Source organism: Cervus elaphus, chromosome 22, assembly GCF_910594005.1.
Source record: "Cervus elaphus chromosome 22, mCerEla1.1, whole genome shotgun sequence".
Taxonomy (NCBI): Eukaryota; Metazoa; Chordata; class Mammalia; order Artiodactyla; family Cervidae; genus Cervus; species Cervus elaphus.
Genome location: NC_057836.1, coordinates 11,596,875 through 11,617,975, shown reverse-complemented (window position 1 = coordinate 11,617,975; position 21,101 = coordinate 11,596,875). Strand labels below are relative to the sequence as shown.

Sequence of the window (21,101 nt, the reverse complement as noted above, 5' to 3'; positions counted from 1 at the left end):
TTGACAGACACTTTTAGAAAATAAATAACGTGCACCTGTCACTTCCAGGAAAACAAGGGGATAATTATTGTCGCCAGTGATAATTTTTGAGCTTTCAAGCAAGATTGAGAAGTTTACAACATGTGTACCCACTGCCATGAGCCTGACAGCTTCTCAATACACTAAGTGTTTTCTGATAAGATGGCTGAGTGCTTGGAAAGCCTGTGATGAGGGATTTGCTTTTAAAAACTTGAGAGAAAGGTGAACTGTTGATCACTGTGGTATATGTGTAACTGGATGTACATTTTTTGTTAAAATGTTTCAATAAAGTTTCAACATTTCTTTTATAAAGAAATTTGCCTTTGAGTCTTGGGGGTCTTTGGGCAAGGTCTACCTTCTGATAATTTCAGGTAGTATAGTTGTCTCTCTAGTTCTTGGTCCAGTGCTTTGTGCTGAATGGAGATTTGTAAATGCTGATTCTGTTTTACTCAGTCGTAAGTGGGTAGAATGTACTCATTAAATATCAGCTTTCTATAAGAGCCCATGATTTACAGAACACTGAGATCTAAGTTGGCATGAAAAAGAATACAATAACAAGTCCTGAACTTCCAGAGTTTACATCCTAAGGAAGATTAAAAACTTGAAAGGTTTATTTAATTTTCCATATTATAAAGAAAACAAGAAAGAAAAGGTGAAAGACCTTGAAGATTAGAGATCACACTCAGAGAAAGAAGATATATAATGCTGCACTGACTTGAGCATTGCTGTGTTGTTTATCTCCTAGTCTGAGAGCTTTATTCTCTATCCGCGGCCCCCCACCCCCACCAAAGCTTAAATATCTAAGCTTCTAGGAAGAACACAGACTTTTGTCTAATTTCTACTTGAATAATCTGTGTTTGTAAATTTGGGTCACCATCATTTATCCAAATATACTAAGTTACAGGCTCCAGGTTAGTAAAAGGCCATTTTAAATGGGCAAATTCTTTTAAAATTCATGTAACTTCAACTTCCACTGCCTTCCATAGTGTGGTCACACTTACCCTGTGTTTTCAGAAACCTCATCATGGTGCATCCGTGTGTGCTGAGTTGTTTCAGTCGTGTCTGACTCTTTGCAACCCCATGGACTGTAGCCCGCCAAAGCTCCTCTGTCCATGGGATTCTACAGGCAAGAATACTGGAATGGGTTGCCACGCCCTCCTCCAGAGGATCTTCCCGAACCAGGGATTGAATCCGCATCTCCTGCAGCTCCTACATTGGCAGGCGGATTCTTTACTGCGGAGCCACCGGGGAAGTCCCTCATCATGGCACCTTGGACGAATATTGGAGTCTTTGATTATTTTATAATTGTTGTTATGAGATAAGATCTGTGTTAACATTTGGTGTTACAAAGTTGTAAACCACAACTTAAAACAAGTTACAGTATGATTAAAAAAATAATGTCTGGGTTTAGGTTGTTTATACCTTTGCGAAGACTAACATAAAATTCACCACTTAAGGTAATTGTAAGAACACAGTATGCTTAAATTATTTAGAAATAGATATGAAACTGGAAAATGTTTGGTTTTCTAGCCACGTATTGATGTTTGTATACAAATGTAAACTGATGTTTTACAGCTTGCTAGTCTAGAAACATACACAGTCTGCTCCATCAGTACTCCTTACTGTGTTTTGTTTGTGTTTGTGTGTGTGTGTGCTCAGTCGTGTCTGACTCTCTGCAACCCCATGGGATCTTCCCCACCCAGGGATCAAACCTGTGTCTCCTATGTCTCCTACAAGGGTAGGCAGATTCTTTACCACTGTGCCACCTGGGAAGCTCTAACTGTGTAAAGAACCTCTAAGTTGTGCATTTGTCAGGTTGTAGAATGTATTGGAGGGGAAAGAGGAGCTTCCAGGATACCCCTAAGAGTTTGTGATCCTAAAATGACTTAAATACCCTCTGATACCTTGCTGGTGCTGCCTGTATGGATTCCCAGCTCTTCATGCTGGACATTTTATACCAAAGGGTGACACGAGTGAGCAGTGAATGCCCTCTTTTCTCCCAGTGGAAGAAGACGGTCTGAAGCTGTGTGTGTTATCAGTTGTTCTCAATTCATGGTCCGTTTCTTTTTGAAGCAGCAGAGCACAGCAAGAAAGGTACCCCCTTGGAAAGGGAAACTAGTTTTACTTATTTTTAACCTCACCTGGTACTTCAGTTCAATTTAGTCGTGTCCGACTCTTTGCAACCCCATGGATTGCAACACTCACTCCAGTCCTCCCTGTCCATCACCAACTCCTGGAGTTTACTCAAACTCATGTCCATTGAGTCTGTGATGCCATCCAACCATTTCATCCTCTGTCATTCCCTTCTCCTCCCACCTTCAATCTTTCCCAGCATCAGGGACTTTCCAATTAGTCAGTTCTTTGCATCAGGTGGCCAAAGTATTGGAGTTTCAGCTTCAGCATCAGTTCTTCCAATGAATATTCAGGACTGATTTCCTTTAGAAGGGACTGGTTGGATCTCCTTGCAGTCTAAGGAACTCTCAGGAATCTTCTTCAACACCACATTTCAAAAGCATCAATTCTTCTGTGCTCAGCTTTCTTTATAGTCCAACTCTCACATCCATACACAACTACTGGAAAAACCACAGCTTTGACTAGATAGACTTTTGTTGGCAAAGTAATGTCTCTGCTTTTTAATATGCTGTCTAGGTTGGTCATAGCTTTTCTTCCAAGGAGCGAGCATCTTTTAATTTCATGGCTGCAGTCACCATCTGCAGTGATTTTGGAGCCCCCAAAATAAAGTCTGTCGCTATTTCCAATGTCTCCCCATCTATTTGCCATGAAGTGATGGGATGCCATGATGTTAGTTTTCTGAATGTTGAGTTTTAAGTCAACTTTTTCACTCTCTTCTTTCACTTTCATCAAGAAGCTCTTTAAGTTCTTTGTTTTCTGCCATAAGGGTGGTGTCATCTGCTTATCTGAGGTTATTGATATTTCTCCCGGCAATCTTCTTTTTTTTTTTTTTTCTCCCGGCAATCTTGATTCCAGCTTGTGCTTCCTCCAGTCCAGCATTTCTCATGATGTACTCTGCATGTAAGTTAAATAAGCAGGGTGACAATATACAGCCTTGATGTACTCCTTTCCCGATTTGGAACCAGTCTGTTGTTCCATTGGAGAAGGCAATGGCACCCCACCCCAGTATTCTTGCCTGGAGAATCCCAGGGACAGGAGCCTGGTGGGCTGCCGTCTATGGGGTCGCACAGAGTCGGACATGATTGACGTGATTTAGCAGCAGCAGCTGTTGTTCCATGTCCTGTTCTAACTGTTGCTTCTTGACCTACGTACAGATTTCTCAGGAGACAGGTCAGGTGGTCTGGTATTCCCATCTCTTTAAGAATATTCCACAGTTTGTTGTGATCCACACAGATAAAGGCTTTGGCATAGTCAATTAAGCAGAAGTAGATGTTTTTTCTGGAACTCTCTTGCTTTTTTGATGATACAACGGATATTGGCAATTTGATCTCTGGTTCCTCTGCCTTTTCTAAATCCAGCTTGAACATCTGGAAGTTCACAGTTCATGTACTTCGGGTACTGGAACTTGGGGATGATCATATCACAACTTCACAGGGTAGATGAGATGAGAAGAAAATGTCCCTGGAAAAGATTTGCAATGTGTAAAATGTTCTGCAAATGAAAACACTATTACTGTTATAATTATCCTCACCATTATTTCTAGTAGAAGCCTGGAAGGGATTCTTCTTGTCTAATTACCCAGCCAGGGCTCAGATCATCTCAACAAAGTTCACCATAAGTGACAATGGATACATTAAATCCCAAGGCAGTTCATCCCAATATTTTTATGTGATAGAGGATGTGAACTGAGACATATTTATCAGGAAGTTCACAATTAGAGGAAGAAATGATGTAGGAGATGTAGCTCAATGTCCCATGAGATGGCAAAGGGGTTAAGATTTTTTTTTGGATGCGCTGGGTCTTTGTAGCTGCATGCGGGTTTTCTCTAGTTGTGGCCAACAGGGGCTACTCTACAGCTGATGTACACAGACTCCTCTTGTTGCAGAGCATAAGCCCTAGGACATGCAGGCTTCAGGAATTGTGGCAGGCAGCCTCAATAGTTGTGGCTCATGGACTTCGTTACACGGTTACTCGGCAGCATGTGGGATCTTCCCAAACCAGGGACCGAACCTGTGTCTCCTGCATTGGCAGGCAGATTCTTAAACATTGGACCACCAGGGAAGTCCCAGGGGTTAAGACTGACAACAGTCATCAGGTCTTGAAACAGAGTAAGAAGGGGCAGAAGTGGGGAGGGAAGAGGCCTGATGGGGAGGAGAGAGTGGCCTGGAGAAAGAGTCAGAACATCTCCAGTCTGGACCCAGCAGCTGCTTGGACTGAGCCTCTGCTTGCCCGACCCAGAAAGGGCCTGGGGCAACCGGGGTTCTTTGGAGTGAGGACCATTCTTGCGTGTTCTCTTCCGGTGCCTCTTTGCCTCTCTCTACCACTCTCAAAAAATCTAGTCCTTCCACACCTATCGTCAGGGGTCAGGTGATGGCTTCATGGGCCTGGAGGGCGTCTATGATAGCATCTTTTCAGTTGCTGCCCAGAGCCCAGAGCAGGCTGCGAAGAAGAAGGGCCTTGAGTCCTCATGAAGAGAAAACAGGCTTAACACCCTAAGAGCTGACTGGTGGCTGACATGCATGGGCCCAGTCCCCGGTTACTCAGGGCAGTGGGGTGTGGAAGAGACAGACGGAGGCAGTGGACACTCTGCCTGCTTCATGACTGCCCCGAGGAGGGGATGGCGGAAGCCATGCAGAGACTAGCTGCTGGGTCTGTGGAAACACAGGCAGCTCTGTGTCCTGTAAGAGAGGAAGCTGCTGTTCAATGGGGCTGACTTCAGGGCAGAGTGGCTTGTGTGGGCTGTTAGTGGCTCGTCTGCTGGACTCTGAGCTGCCTGTCACATGAAGTGGGCGGCGTGGTCCTGGCCGGTTCATCGCAGTGGCGCAGAGTCATCTAGGGATGGCATGATGGCCTTCTGATTTGAGCGGAGTCCACAGTTCTGGGCGAGTCTCCTCACACTTGTGGAGTAAAGGGTCTGGACGGTGCTTGCAGACTCTGTTGTTGAACCGTCCAGGTCAGGTACAGCAATCTTTGCCATCACGGAGAAAAACCCAGAAGCAATAATAAACAATCTATTTAATATGCATTGAAATTAGTTCAAGGGAGCAGCCCATTACGGACTCTGAAATGTTATGCCCTATCAAGGGTGAGGGTGGAATACTTTAGCCAAAAAGAAAAAAAAAAAAAAAAGGAAGATTTTTTTCATCTTTTTTTGGTTGTGTTTCTTGTTCTCAGAGGTGTTGGGAGGGCGTTAGGAGGAAGGAATGCTTATCCTCACCATCTTTCCAATGGTCTCCTGCCAGGGTGATCAGTGCTCGCTGTGGACTTTTAGTTCAGGTGAAAGGCAGGTTTTTAACTCTTTGAGATGCCTTCCACAGAGGTTTGAAGGAAGCGGTCAGGAAGAAGTATCAGGGATGGGTGGAATGCATTTAAAGAATTTTCTAATAACTTGTTATTGTTACAACTGACCACAGCAGCTTATCACTTTGTGGTTGATTTTTCTCTTTCTGAACTAGTGTATGAACCCCCAGAGGAAAATGAACTGTGCAATGTTGGGCTGAGCTACACCAAAGTTCAAGGTGAGAGGCTTTGGAAAAACACATGCCTTGGTGGGGAGCAGGGACCCTGGAAGGGACTGGAGGCCCAAGGTGGGGACAGAACCTGCCGCTGTAGGGCTGTGTCCCGCAGTCCGGGCAAATATAGTCTCTGCTGGGCCTGCAGGCTGAGTCTGGTCCCAGTTTCACTGGGACACGGCCATGCCCACTGTATTGTCTGGGGCGCTTTCAGCCCGCAACGGTGGATGTGATGAAACCAGACAAACTTCAGTGCCTGAAACGGTGGCTCTCTGGTCCTTGACAAAGTCTGCTGACCCCCTGGTCTATGTTATTTAACAAATCAGTGAGTAGCTTGCATCAAGGACCCTCTACATGTCAGTAGGCACCCTTGGTGTCTGTTATAAACACACGATGGATTGGAAAGGAGACAGGACGAAGCCTTGTTACTCTGCCCAAGGAATAATAATCTGGTCAAGTAGACAACGATTAGCATATGTGGAAAGATGGGGGTAGTAAAAGACAACATATAATCAAGGGTAAACTTGTGACACACAGATAAGCACTAGGGTTTGCAGAAAAGAAGGGAGGGTTGGCAAGAGCCCCAGTGACTGGAGAAGGTGATACTGAATGGAATGAAGTTCTAGGACAAAAGCAAAATGGACGCCACTTGGGATCCCCCGGGATTGGACTCAGCCTCTATTCCCACTCTGTCATCTAAGTCACTGAGGCTTTTGGCCTCATGTTTATGGGATACTTTAATGACCAGAAATATATCTGAGTCCCTTGAACTGACTGATTTTTCTAGAATATGGGATTCCTTCAATCTCCCTAATGGCTTCCTAGGTGGCTCAGTGGTAAAGAATCCACCTGCTAATGCAGGAGAGTCAGGTTCTATCCTGGGGTCGGGAAGATGCCCTGGAGAAGGGCATGGCAACCTACTCCAGTATTCTTGCCTGGAGAATCTCATGGACAGAGGAGCCTGGTGGGCTACAGTCCATGGGGTCACAAAGAGTCAGACTCGACTGAGCAGGCACACAGACTTCCTAAACTTCAGAGGATTTAATCTCATTACAGTGGCATGATGTCGTTCTTTTTTGGAGACAGTACACTGCTGTGAGCTTGGGGTCGGAGGCCAGGTTCTGGTCCCCTTTACACTGTGGAGCCTTGAGGACTCGAGCATTCTGGACCTCAGTTTCTGCATCTGCAGAGTAGGGACAACGATAATGTCTGCCTCTTCACGTGGTCGTGAGAACAGCAAAGGCACGTGAAGTTGACTATATGAGGCACGGCTCCGTGGATGGTCCGCCACTGGCCACTGCTCTGGGTGACAGCAGGGTTTACGTCTGTCCTGGACAAGAGAGCCATCCTTGCTTCCAGAACAAAAACGGGTGCTGCACTGTTTATAAAGGCACTTTGAGCAGAGAACAAAGTACATTAGTGCAAAGTGCAAATGACCTCTCCCCGCTGTTTAGGTTACTGATGGGCTTGAGTCTTAATTTTCCACATGATGGCCACTGCCAGGCCCCCAACTCACTTCTGTGGTGTCCTGGGGATCCTGGGACGGGACTCGGGTCTAGACCTGCAGGAATCATGGCAGGTGTTCTCGGGGTGCCCGCTCCCTTCAGAGGCCAGGAGGGTTGGCAGTGTGATGGTCTCGTGGATGGTGGCGGGTGCTTTCCTGCATCTTCACCCATGTCTTCTGTTGTGGACGGAATTACATCGAAAGCAGACGGGTTTTCCTGATGTATAATGAGATGCTAGCACTTACTTTTGTGACTGTTGTGAGCCTTGCTGAATGAGCCCTCTGAGACACTCTGATGTCATCACAGAACACGAGGCTTTAAACCAGGGTCTGAGTGTTCAGGGCCGGCTCTGCTTCCCCTGTGGACAAAGCCTGATAGCAGCCTTACCTGTCTCCCTGGAGGTAACCCGAAGATGAAAGGGCAGGGTGATCACTGCATTTTCTGTTGGTGACAAACGGCCTCTGCCGTGCTCGACCTTCACTGCTGATTGTGGACACTCGGGGGGCCTGCTCAAGGAGGGACGAGGCAGTGGGGGGCTGCCTCTGAGTCCTTTCAGACTAATACACTAAGTTTTTAAAAATTGAAATATGGTTGATTTTGGAGAAGGAAATGGCAACTCATTCCAGTATTCTTGCCTGGAGAATCCCATGGACAGAGGAGCCTGGCAGGCTGCAGTCTATGGGGTCACAAAGAGTCGGATGGGACTGAAGCAGCTTAGCAAGCATAGTTGGCTTACAACGTCATGTTAGTTTCACATGTACAAGCAAAGTGATTCAGTTATATGCACATGTATACTCTTTTTCAGATTCTTTTCCATTGTAGTTATTACAAGATATTGAGTATAGTTTCCTGTGCTATACAGTAGGTCCTTATTGTTTATCTATCTTAAAATACATTTCTTTTTCCTTTTTCTTTTTTGCCATACTGTGCAGCAAGCAGGATCCTAGTTCCCTGACCAGGGATGGAACCGGTGCCCCCAGCACTGGGAGCATGGAGTCCTAACCATTGGCCCACCTGGGAAGTCCCTAAAGTAAATTTCTTAAGAACCTCAGACACTGAAGTCACTGTTTGATTTTGTTTGCTCTTACAAAGGATGACATGGGCTTGGTAAGAAAGTAAGAAACCGTCAGAAAAAGCAAACACCTTTAATTAGCTTGAGTTAGCCACCTTTAGCATAAATTGGGAGTGTCCTCAGAGTGGTCCTCACTGTAGCCCCTGTGTCAAAAGATGAGCCCCCTAGGTTCAAATCTGGCTCAGCTGGAAGGGGACGTGGGCGATTTACTATTCCGTGTAGACATCAGCTACCTTCCCTGTGAAATGAGGTTTTTAATGGTCCTGACTTTGTAGGATTTTTGTTGAGAGCCAAGCAAAAAATGCAAGAGCCAAAACATATCAAGTCCTTAATAAAAATAAATGACTGAGATGTTATTTGTTAATAGCAGAACACAGTGAGACCTCAGGCCTCCTGATTTCCAGGTTAATGCTCTTTCCAATGTGGTCATTTATCAAGGCCTATGGTGATCAATTTAGTGTAAAATGGGGCGCTTTGTCCTTTACAGTGATGCCGATGGCCTTGTTTCTTATCCCTTATTTTTAAGGCCTCTTAAGCTTCACTGTATTTCGGTGTCTCCCGCTTAATATAATTCATTTGTTTATCTGTTCATTCAGTTCTCTGATTTGACAAATATCTATTGGGTGTCTCTTAGGTGCCAAGTACTATTTAAATATCATCAATATAACAAATAAATTAAATATGGATCCTGCTTTCCAGGAGTTTAAAGTTTAATGGAGGAAAACCACTAAAACAAATGATTGTACCATGTGTTTATTATGACAGTAGATTTGTTAAAAAAAAAATAGTTCTAAGAACAGTTTCCAGTTCTCCAGGCAATCTGGAGAAACGAAAAATTATTCCAGTTTTGCTATTAACTAAGGTGACAGATAACCCAATGGACATGAGTCTGAACAAACTCTGGGGGATGGTGGAGGACAGGAAAGCCTGGTGAGCTGCAGTCCATGGGGTTGCAAAGAGTCGGATACGACTGAACAACTGAACATCAACAAAGGTGAGCAGACTCTGATTTAATTGATATGGGATGTGACCTGAGCGTGGGGAATTTTTCAAGCTCCAGGGTGATTTAAATGTGCATCAGAGTGTGGGAACCTTTGATTTAGAAGCTTCCTGCTCGTTAAGAAAGTAAGAAAGAATAGAACTTAGGTACCACAGAGCAGAGAGAGCATCTGACTGGGCCTTTGGGACTTGACAGTGGGTTGCACTTGAAGGTTTTTAAAGAAGAAGTGACACCTAAGTCTCAGAAAGATGTATCTGGCTGTAATGTGGGAAGGGACAGGGCCGGAAACAGAGTATAGGGAGTCAGAGTGACTGAGATGTTTGCTTCTGTTGGTTTTCAGCTTTGAGATTTAATCACTACCTTCTCGCTAAACATCTAGGGAATTCTGCTGATATTTAGAAGGTTGGTTTTTAAATGAGGGTGGCTCCTTCAAGAGCCCTCAGCCATGTATGGGTTTCAGAATGACATGGAGATGAATTACCACTCTCATAAAAATAAAAGGACACAGATAGATTTTGTAATTACTTGGGTAATCTTGGCAATCATTATGCTCCCAAACAGACCTTTCAGAGGGAGGGCAGAGAAGGGGTGGGGTGGCTGATTCAATTACCTGGATGATGGCCAAGCACCCACTTAACATTGTGATTCGGAGATGGCTGTTGTTCTGTGTTTTCTTCTTTATCTACTGCTTCCAGTCATCAAAACACAATTTTGCTGTTGTTGGGTCTGTGGCGCTCACACGTCTCTGCTGGTGACGTCGGGATTCATTCCCCTCGAGCTGCATCAGGTTCAGCTGTCAGTCGAGTGCTGACACTGACTCAGTGCGGGGATAAGAAGCCTCTTAGGACGAGCCCGGCAGGAGAGCCCCTCTTGGCTGGGAGACTCAGCCGACTTAGACAAAGCATCAGCTACTTTCCAAATGGACACAAGACTCATGTCCCATCAGAGTGAGGTCGTGAGCACTCTACACAGCCCTTCATATATAAAGAGCATTCTGAGCTCGAGGGACTGAAAAACCAAGCCACTGGCCAGTCTACAGACCCCAAAATAACGCATCAAGGGCAGACAGGTGGCATTTGCTGGTTCTCCTGCTGTAAATACCCTCGCCGGGACTTGATTTTGCATAGCAGCACTATCCTGGCTGGACGTGGGCCTGGGGGAGATGTGGAGGTCCACTGCAGGAGGTGTTTCTGCCACACAGACATGATGGCGTGAACTCCAAGAGCAGACATGACACTAAACGCAGTAAAACGGTTGGGAAGTGATGAGCTTCTGAGTATTTCTTCCCTTTGTTTTGAATGTCATCATCTGTTTAGTTGTAGGAGGACAGAACTCAGTTTTAATGCTGGCTCTATCTGACAATTGGTTCACACAATTTCTGAAAATGGAGCACTCTCTTCTCTGAGCTGGTTCAAGCCGGCCCCACACGCCTCTGCTGGGAAAAGGGGAGTCAGGGTATCAAGAGGTGTTGGGGGTTAAAGCGAAGGGGCCCCCAACTGTGAAGTTCAAGGCTGTGGACAAACAGCCTTGCCGTCAGCTGGGATGAGCCAGGCCTGGCATTGAACAGACAGCGGTGCTGTTGCAGGGTAAATTCGGTCCCCTGTCTAAACCAGCGTGATTCAGAGAACTTGGGAAGAAAACTCAGTTCAGGGGCTTCCCTGGAGGCTCAGTGGTGAAGAATCCTGCCAACACAGAAGACACAGGTCCAGTTTCTGGTTCAGGAAGATCCCACATGCCTCGGAGCAACTAGGCCTGCGCGCCAAAATTTATTCAGCCTGTGCCCTAGAGCCTGCGCTCTGCAACAAGAGAAGCTCCTGCAGTGAGAAGCCCATGCACTGCAACCAGAGAGTGGCCCCTGCTTGCTGCAACAAGAGAAAAGCCTGTGCAGCAACAAAGACTCAGCACAGACAGAAGTAAAATATAAATAGAATAAAATTATTTAAAAAACTCAGTTCAGTTTGACCCTTACCTTAAAGGGGACAGAGAACTTGACTTAAGATATGGCAAATCTGATTCTAAACAGACAGCGCTCGAATGTCCATTTGAGCAGAACCATCAAGTGAAACAGCAGTAGAGCCTTCTGCTCACCATCAGGCTGGGGTTTCTGTCCTAATCTGCTCTCTTACCAACCTGCAAGCTGCAGTCCCAAGTCCATTAAAAAAAAAAAAAATTTAACCCTCCCTTGAATGTTGCCTAAGGAGGGAGTGAGCTCCATCTCCTCCACTGAGAGGTACGAACCTGTTGTCTGTGGATGCTACTGAAGGCATGCCTTCCCAGGTGGTGCAGTGGGTAAAGAATCCGCCTGCAATGCAGGAGACTCAGGAGACGTGGGTTTGATCCCCGGGTTGGGAAGATTCCCCTGCGGAAGGGAATGGCTACCTACCCACTGTACTATTCTTGCTGGAGAATCCTAGGGACAGAGGACCCTGGTGGGCTGCAGTCCATGGGGTCTCAAGACAGACACGACTAAGTGCTAATGCACTGTTGGCACAGAAGACAGGCCAGACGGTGACTTCATGGAGCTGTCACTTTGGCTGCTAATGGTGTGAGGCTGGATGGGGCAGCTTGGAGGGCTTGTGGGAAAGACGGAATGGGAGTCCTCAGGTGGAAATGTTGAGGAGCGGGCTGGAGTGGGATGACCTCTAGGGGGCATGTTCTTTGTGCAAGGGGACCCACTAGCCAGAGCATGATTGATCTGCTCACAGGTTTTTTTCGGTTTGACTGTGCCCTTAATGTGTGAAATAATATTTAAAATGAAATATGTACCTACACATCTTTAATAGTTCCCACTTAATTTGTCTGTAAGATCTCAGTGGTAGATGGTTTTCTGTTTCTACAGGCTTGCTTAGCTGCTCATTCACGTCCGACTCTTTGTGACTTCATGGACTGTCGCCCGCCAGGCTCCTCTATCCATGGGATTTTTCAGGTGATAATAGTGGAGTGGGTTGCCATTTACTCCTCCTGGGGAACTTCCTGACCCAGGGATCAAACTCCTATCTCCTGTGTCTCCTGCCTTGCAGGTGGATTCTTTAGCCACTGAGCCATCTGGGAAGCCCGTTCCTACATGTAGATGTTACTTTACTGCACTTCACAGACATTACAAATGAAGGTTTGTAGCATCCCTGTGTCGAGAAGACTTTTTTCCCACCAGCATTTGCTCACTTTGTGTCTCATGTCACTTCAGTAATTCCTGCAAAATTTCAGACTTTCTCAATACTATTCTATTTATTACGGTGACCTGTGATCAGTGATCTTTGCTGTTACTACTGCCAAAAAATTACGACTTGCTGAAGGCTCAGATGATGGTGAACATGCTTCAGCAATAAAGTATTTTTAATTAATGTATGAACATGTTCTTTTAGATACAGTGTGATTGCACACTCAACAGACGAAAGTGTAGACATAATTTATACGCGCTGAGAAACCAAAATGTTCATGTGACTTGCTTTATTGTGATATTCAATTTATTGCAGTGGTCTCAGACAGAACCTACCATATCTCTAAAGTCTACTTATTTCTCATGTTTTTTTAAATTTTCTGTAGATAGGAACTGGGGTTTCCCTGGTTGCTCAGTGTTAAGAACCCGCCTGCCAGTGCAGGAAACGTGGATTCGATCCCTGGGTTGGGAAGATCCCCAAGAGTAGGAAATGGCAGCCCACTTCAGTATTCTCACCTGGAGAATCCCATGGACAGAGGATCCTGGTGGGCTACAGTCCATGGGATTGCAAAGAGTCTGACACAACTGAAGAAGCTTAACATGCACACATATCAATATATTTTATTTTTGTTACAAACTGAGGTTCTTCTGTAATTTTTTGTTTTTTTTTTGGTTCCTGTTTTTAACTTTTCTAATTGGACTAACAAATCACTCAAAAGTGGAAAAAAAGAACTACTTGTGACATCTGGGGGGTGTGTACCATATAATATACATTCTGGGAGAACGCCATTAAAATGTGTTTGCTGCTACATTTTAAAAGAAAAACTGAAACTGCAAAATGATTCTTTTCCTTCAGGTTTTATGGGTTTAAAAAAAGTGGAGAAAGAGCTTTCTAATGTGTTCTTGCCATTCCCCAAAGAAAGGTACCGTAATGCTTGACTAAATTCAAACTGAGTTTTTCTGTTTGTTTACTGATGTCAGGCCAGCAATCTGCAAAATGACGATAGGGGCTGGGGGTGAAGTTCGGGACAGTGTCTCCCGTTTAATCTCTCTTCCAGCTTGAGACCAGCCCTAGAGGACTGCCTCACCCCCGGGGGGTACACACCATCCAAACAGCACAGCGAGGGGCTGGGGAAAATATTCTTTCCCTATTGTATGGCGTTGCCCATACCACATAATTGTAAATTAATTGGTTCAGATGCTCCTTCTTCTCTGAAGGAGACCAATCTGTCTCCCCTCCACCTCTCTTCTGCGTCTTTCCTGTTTGTTAAGCACCTCGGCTTTAATGCCTAAATGCTTCACAGCCGATTTGCGGATCCCCTTGACTCCCAGATACTGAAAATAAATTATGCTGTGGCCGCTATTTATATATTCCTGTTCGTCTGGGCCTCTGAGTTACGGGTTGTCGGCTGCCTTGAATGTTGCATCATAGCAGTTGTATAACCTCTTCCCAACACTGCAGCAAACTTGAATTTCTAAATGCCCGGAGAGTGAGCAGGGAGAATGGTGTTGACCTGAGCCTGGGTGTTCAAAACACAGGTTTCCTTTCCTGGGGGAGGTCTCTGTTGGTTGATCTTTCCAGAACGAGAGTGAGAGACTCATATTCTCCCTGACATTTCTTGCCCAGTTATTTATTGACCAAGTTTAATTATAGGGACCCAGTAAGACAACAGTATCAAGTCTATGAAGAATGAAGTGGTGCTATCGTGGTTGATGGAAAATCCTAATAGATCATCCAGCCTCATCATGTCAGGGCTCTTTAGAGAAAACACACATGTTCAGCATTGGACAGCTTGTCCCCTAAGAGGGCTCTGCTGGGCTGGTGGCGCTCAGAAGTTGGTTTAGAGGAATTCTTCCCTGAAACCTTTGCTGACTCAGAACAAGGCCACCGACACAGAGGAGCAGCTTTGAGCAAAGGGACAGAGGATTCTAAGTCACCCCTCGGTGTTAAAGGATGTCTCAGGGGTGGTGCTTGGAATGAAGGCTTTCAGGTTTCAGTTGCAAAAGAACTTTGTGAATATCTGTTCAAGTGGTTTTCAAACTGTGTTCCACGGAGTCCCGGGGTTCCAGGGAACTGTTCCAGAAACTGCTCAGGTTGTGGGGAGGGGGTCTGCTCCCTCCCTCCTCCACCTGAAGCCGGAACTGCTCCTTGATTTCATCTGTTTTATAGATTGGGCTTCTGAGTCAAGCTTCATTTTAAGAATGGTACAAAAGCCAAGACATGGAAGCAACCTAAATGTCCATGGACAGATGACTGGATAAAGAAGACGTGGTACACATGAACAATGGAGTATTACTTGGTCATAAAAAGGAGTGAAATAACGCCATTTGCAACAACATGGATAGACCTAGAGGTGATCGTACCAAGTGAAGTAAGTCAGACAGAGAAAGAAGAATACCATATATACTTATATGTGGAATCTAAAGAAATGATACAAATGAACATAGCTATGAAATAGAAATAGACTCACAGACTTAGAAGACAGACGTACGGTTGCCAGCAGGGAGGGGGAGTAGAAGACGGATGGACTGGGAGTTTGGGATTAGCTGATGCAGACTATCATATACAGGATGGGAAAGCAACAAGGTCCTACTGTAAAGCATAGGGAACTATATTTAATTTCCCATGATAAACCACCATGGAAAAGAATGTGTAAAAAAGAATGTCTATATGTGTATAACTGAGTCACTGCTAACTAGCAGAAATTGGTATGATACAGTAAGTTGTATAGCACAACTATATAATAAATATATAATAAAATAAATTTTTTAAAAAGAATGAATTCTGCTACTTGAAAAGGCAGTGTTAGTTGCTCAGTCGTGTCTGACTCTTGGGACCCCATGGGCTTCTCTGTCCAGGGGATTCTCCAGGCAAGAATCCCAGAGTGGGTAGCCATTCCCTTCTCTGGTAGATCTTCCTGACCCAGGGATTGAACCCGCATTGCAGGCAGATTCTTTATCATCTGAGCCACCTTAAATAGTTGGAAAACCATTGCTTTAGTTCAACTTCCCTTTATTACAGAAGCGGGTATTGCTGGCCAGAGAGGTTTATAATCTGCCTGAAGTCACACACGAATGATCAAGATGGGTCTAGAACACTGACCTCCTATCCATCAGTTCAATGCTTTTAAATTTCCCCAGTGACCATTGGATCCCTCCGTCTGGCCAGGACCAGCACAGACATATTAGCACAATCTGAGAATTAAAACAGAACCTAAGAGAAAGTGGGTCCTGTCCATGGAGAGGTGGGACCAGCCGGCTCTGGACATGGCCACTCTGGGCTGCGGCCCGTCATCCACCTCTTCAGCTTCTGATCACATGTTAGCACCTATGACGGTGAAATACATCAAGGCAATCTGCCCGCCAGTGGCGTGGCCAGAGATAAATACCTGACAAGCATTCACTTATTTAAAACTTGGTACCTTCAGGCTTTTTGAAGCCCAGCTTCCTGTAACTTGCCCTTAGACGTGCTGCTGCCTGTCGATCCTCTGACGTCTGGGGCTGTGATGAGCATGTTTGTAGAGATTTCCCACTTTTTAGCACCGTCATCGTGTGGCGGGAGGGACAGGAGCCCAGGCTGAGGCCCCGAGATTGGAAATGACTTGCTCTGTCTCCAGGGGTTTTCCAAACACAGGGCAGGAAGGAGACACAGCCCTGGGGACCCAGTCTACCCGGAAACCACTGCTTGTTCTTGGGACTGACGTGTTTGTATTGCACTTAAAACATCTTATTACTTTATTGTGGCAAAATCCACTTAACATAAAATGAGAGAGCTTACAGTGTCCAATTCAGTGGCATTAAGGACATTTGCGGTGTGGGACCATCCTTCTCTCCAGACCCCAGGTGCTCTCATCCTTCCTGGAGGGACCCCTGTGCCTTTGGCGGCCACAGTCTCCGTCCCCCGATGACCAACCCCTGTCCACCTCTGATCTCCCTCTGTCTCTGTACTGGATGTACTGTCTCTCTGCCTGTTCTGGATTTTTCATGTCATGGAATCACAGTCTGTGGACTTCTGTTTCCGGCTTGTCCACTAAGCATGGTGTTTGCAGGTTTGTCCAACTGCAGCTCAGGCTAGCACCTTATTCCTTTTCATACATTTTATGTCGCCTCTTAGTTAAAGGATTCTATCCTCCCCCCATCTCCATGTACTCCATGAAGTGGGGCAAACTGGCTGTCCTTCGGTTTTCTGTTCATGCTTTCTCCCTCTATCCACTCTGGTCTTTGAAGAGGGGCCCTGCTGTGGCTCCATTCCTTTCTACAAATCTGCTCCCCGTCTCTCGGGGCAGGAGACCAAGGATAGAGGGAGTCCCTTCCTGCTGCTCAGGCCTGTGCGGGTGCCCAGGTATTTGTGGGCTGACCTCTGGGGCAGGAAGAAGGGAGGGGACAGTTCGGCCCCTGGGGGTTTCCTGGATTTGCACAGACCCACCTAGAAGTGGCTTCCCTGGTGGCTCAGCTGATAAAAAATTCGCCTGCAGTGTAGGAGACCCCGGTTCGATCCCTGGGTTGGGAAGATCCCCTGGAGAAGGGAAAGGCTACCCACTCCAGGATTCTGGCCTGGAGAATTCCATGGACTGTATAGTCCATGGGGTTGCAAAGAGTCAGACACGACTGAGTGACTTTCACTTTCACCTGGAAATGGAGCATCTTGCTGTATCGACCACCTCTGCCGGCTGGTTGTCACATCCCCAGCCCGGAAGGGGAGCCCTTGCTGGCACACAGGGTCACTGGGCCTCAGTCATTACATCACAAAGCAGGTTACAGAGCACTGAGCTGTCATCATGTCCTGATGGTGGGGTGATCCGTTTGTTAATGGGTGAGTTCCTGGTCTGTAAAGACGAACGTCTGAACTGCAGAGGAGAGATTAAAAAAAAATCATATGGGCATTCTCATCAGGCCCACTAATCCCTATTTTAAGCTTGGATCCAGTGCTGAGGAATCTCTGCACCCTCCCTTGGAGTCAATTAAGGTCCATTTCTTCACATTTTACGTCAGTTAAAGGAACACTGTCAAGATAAAATCTTGTCCAACATAGTTTTGATTTTTAAAAAAAATTTCCTGACTCTCGCAAACCAAGAATTTCATAGATTATTTTGCCAAAAATGTACTTTTCAAGCCAGGTTTCACAGGTTGGGTTTTTATCTGGGCTGTGATCCCATGCTGGGCGGCTGTACGGGGCTGGACGTCCCCCATGGTTGTCAGGTGGCCCTGGCAGCTGCATTTCGTCTGTATGCTAGGGCCTGCATCCTGGTCCCTGGGGTGCTGGTGAAGCCGAGTCTGCCTTGTTGATGGGGTTATTGGTGCTGAACTCGGGGCCCAGGCATGGGCCACAGCAAGGCAGAGCTGCCCACACGGGCTCAGTGAGGTCAGGGAAGGCAGCCAGGGATCTGACAGGAGCAGGGCTCCAGTGGGCAGGAGTCTACGGTCCACAGGGCTGACCCTGTGGATAGGCAGGGCTGGGTATCCAGGCAGCATGGGCTTGAACGAGAGCAGCCAAGGCAGAAAAGACCCGACATGGACTTTTGTACCAGACAGGAGGTCGGTAGCAGGTGGATGGTCAGTGGGAGGATGGCATGCTGGGGACCCTAGGTGATGCTAGATCCCAGGGCAGAGGCAAGCTCCAGGCTCAGCTCTTCCACCTCTGCTTTGGTTCCTGTGTCAGCCAAGGCCCCACAGGTGTGTGTCAGAGGCTGGAAGTCCAGCCAGGTCCCCACAGCTGCATCTCAGCCCTGATGGAGGATGGAGAACCTTCAGTTCAGTTCAGTTCAGTGGCTTTCATGTCCGACTCTTTGCAACCCCATGGACTGCAGCATACCAGGCCTCCCTGTCCATCGCCAACTTCCGGAGTTTACTCAAACTCGTATCCATTGAGTTGGTGATGCCCTCCAACCATCTCATCCTCTGTTGTCCCCTTCTCCTCCTGCCTTCAATCTTTCCCAGCATCAGGGTCTTTTCAAATGAGTCAGTTCTTCACATCAGGTGGCTAAAGTATTGAAGTTTCAGCTTCAGCATCAGTCCTTCTAATGAATGCTCAGGACTGATTTCCTTTAGGGTGGACTGGTTTGATCTCCTTGCAGTCCAAGGGACTCTCAAGAGTCTTCTCCAACACCACAGTTCAAAACCATGAATGCTTCAGCGCTCAGCTTTCTTTATAGTCCAACTCTCACATCCATACATGACTACTGGAAAAACCATAGCTTTGACTAGATGGACTTTTGTTGACAAAGTAATGTCTCTGCTTTTTAATATGCTGTCTAGGTTGGTCATAGCTTTTCTTCTAAGGAGCAAGCATCTTTTAATTTCATGGCTGCAGTCACCATCTGCAGAGAACCTTCAGAGGTCACCTAATGTCATTCTGTGGTCCCACATCCATATGGAGTCCGCTGCTCACCCGCCCCTGGTGACCTTGGCTCTCCTTACCAGGCAGACCCTCTCCTCATCCTCAAAACCGGACGAGCCAAAGGGTCAGACACCCTCAGTCTCCTAGGGGTCCAGCCTGTCTCCTTTCTCATCAGTGTGGTCTCAGCACAGGAAACTCAAAGGCCTGTCCTGCTCCCCTGCCATCCAGATGGGTTTGGGCTGCTACCTGTGGACCAGGTCTGAGTCTTCCACCTGTCTCATTCCCTCTTTCTGGCCCCATGCCAGGGCCTGAAGAAAGTTCCGCTTTCATTTCCACCCTTATTTTCTCTGGAAATGAAGTTTGAAAGTCAGAATGCTCAGTTCTCTTCTCTCCCATTTCCCCTTGCTCTGCAGCAAAGTGAAAAGTGAACGTGTTAGTCGCTCAGTAGTGTCTGACTCTTTGCAACTCCATGGACTGTAGCCCACCAGCCTCCTCTATCATGGAATTCTCCAGGCAAGAATACTGGAGTGGGAAAAAAAAGTGGAATACTGGAGTGGGTTGCCATTCCCTTCTCCAGGGGATCTTCCTGACCCAGGGATCAAACCTGGGTCTCCTGTGTTGCAGGCGGATTCTTTACCATCTGAGCCACCAGGGAAGCCCAAGAATACATCAAAGGTCTGACTTAAAATCCTGAAGCCAGGCTGCATTCCTGGTCGACTGGGTCAGCACCTCTGGGTTGGGACCCAGGCGTGTGTTCAAGCTCCCCCAGCGACAGCCCCCTCGGGATCACCCTGCTGAAACTTACCTGCAATGGACCAGCCTGAGCAGACCTGGGCCTGCCCTCCCTTTCCTGTCTGGGGTCACAGGCACAGATCCATCTCTGTAAGTGAGGCAGCACAGGGGTGGAGAGACCCCAACTGGCTAAAGGATGCTTCCCCTCCCAGCGCGCATTTCCTCATCCTTGAGTTACCTTGGGAAAGATGTAAAGTTAGGCACTGCCCACAAAGGGTTGGCTGAGGCTTGTTACCTGTAATACAGTAATTTGTTCTCATGCAACCTTTTTGCTGGAATAAATTTAACTGGCTTCTCTTCTGTCTTAGCATCTGTTTCCCCATCAAAGTGCCCACTGACCTTTCACCTTTCCCGGTCACACAGGCTCCGGGAGAGGTGGAGGCAGATTCTATCTGTGCGGGGCGCCAGCTCTCATGTTGCGGGGAATGTCCTCAGAGCCCAAGAAGAGCAAAGGGGTTTCTGTGAGGCCTTTATTTCTGTTTCCATGAAGAGCTCTCTGGTCCCACTTGGCCCTTCTCCGGATGTTCTGAGAGCGTCACCTCCAAACGACAGAGGTGGGGTCAAGGGCAACAGCCTGCCATCAGTCTGACTGTGAGCGTGTCACCCTTAAGTTTGTCTGTTCTTTCTCCATCCTGAGACAGCCGTTTGCTCCTTCTGTGTGTGTGCGCTTGTGCTTGTGTGTGTGTTGAGGGTAGCAAGAGGGTGGCCCTACGCTGCTACCTGAACCCCTCCATGTGACAAAGAGTGTGCAGGTTGACCTGAATGTGAGTGGGGGGCTCCCCCACTGGAGACTGGGCCCCAGAGATGGAGAGCACGCCTGGGCACAGCATGGACCTTCCTGTGGTCCCACCCCCTGCCCATCTCTGCTGGAAGTCTTTCCCAGTGTTAAGTTTTGTCTGAGTGGTTGTATCATCGTGACTTCTGTTGGCCTCAGAGTCACTGAGCTCCTAGCAAGAATACTGCTTCATTCCGGCATACCTGCTCATGCCTGCCAATACCTCTCCTCCTCCACCTGGGAGGTTCAGTGCACATGCTGAGAAGAGGTTCTGTTGCTCTTTTTCTGTTGTTTTTTAAGATTTTTTTTTAATGTGGATTTTTTTTTAAAAGTCTTTATTGAATTTCTTACAACAGTGCTTCTGTTTTAAGTTTTGCTTTCTGGCTGTGAGGCGTGTGAGATCTCAGCTCTCCAACCAGGAATCAAACTCACGTCCCCTGCATTGGAAGGCCAAATCTTCACTACTGGACCACCAGGGGAGTCCCCTAGGCTCTGCTGCTCTTGAAAGGATTTTTTTTTTTTAAAGAATGGAGTTAGCCTCTGGGTTTCCCTTCCCTTACTAACGAAACGTTCCAAGTGTGCCTTCACTTCAACTGGAGTAAAGTCAGGACAGTCGATGTTTCAGAGGAAAGCTGCTGGAGACGCCACGTTTCAGGGCTGCGGGGTTTGCAGGCGTTTAGTTGTTCATCAGACCAGCCCTTACCCTTGTCTGCTGTTCAAGGGGCTGCGATGTTTTCATGCACGACGCGTGAAAGGAGATGCAGTTTGGTGGTGTTTATTAGCGACCTTGCTCGTCCTCT

The 21,101-nt window shown here is 46.9% G+C and overlaps 1 protein-coding gene across 16 annotated transcripts in view; it reads left to right on the top strand.

The window, feature by feature from the left end:
- Positions 1-21,101, top strand: part of CACNA1C (calcium voltage-gated channel subunit alpha1 C) — a 449,377-nt gene that overhangs the window by 23,412 nt on the left and 404,864 nt on the right. The gene's annotated exons all lie outside the window — the stretch shown is intronic.